The sequence below is a fragment of the Acanthisitta chloris genome, unplaced genomic scaffold (genome assembly GCF_000695815.1).
Source record: "Acanthisitta chloris isolate BGI_N310 unplaced genomic scaffold, ASM69581v1 scaffold2002, whole genome shotgun sequence".
NCBI classification, from domain to species: domain Eukaryota; kingdom Metazoa; phylum Chordata; class Aves; order Passeriformes; family Acanthisittidae; genus Acanthisitta; species Acanthisitta chloris.
In genome coordinates this window covers 33,800-34,321 of record NW_008661956.1, presented here as the reverse complement: position 1 = coordinate 34,321, position 522 = coordinate 33,800, and positions in this window count along the sequence as shown.

Below are 522 nucleotides of genomic sequence, written 5' to 3'. Positions count from 1 at the left end.
AGGGGGAATCCCCCTTCCCCGGGCCGCAAAATAAGGTGCAGAAGACTCGGGCTGCGAGGCAGAGAGCACCGGGATTTCAAGGAAATGCGCGGGGTTATCTTTAAGTGGCTTTAAGACCCGACCCCCCGACCACTAAATTACACTGTGGATACCCTCATTCCTCTTGTCCGGTTTTTAAAAATATTTTCCCCCTACGCTGCTTCATCTAAAAAGTAAAGCAGAATTAAAAACGGGAAAGAAACCCCACCAAAACCTTAGTAAAAACTGCAGGTTTTGATTCAGCTTAAAATTGTCAGACTTTAGCATCGCTGGTTTGTATCGCCAGAGACAGAAGTGACACGAATAGATTAAACATCCCGGGCAGAGCTTGTGCAACACCAGCATACCAGCAGGCACGGGGCGCTGCGAGCGGTGTGCCTCCAAACCGGGGCAAAGCCCCTCTTCCCCCTGAGATCACAGGTGCAGAGGCTTTGTTTAAAATGTCCTTTAAGCTACTTTTTAATTATTATTATTTTCCTGGAA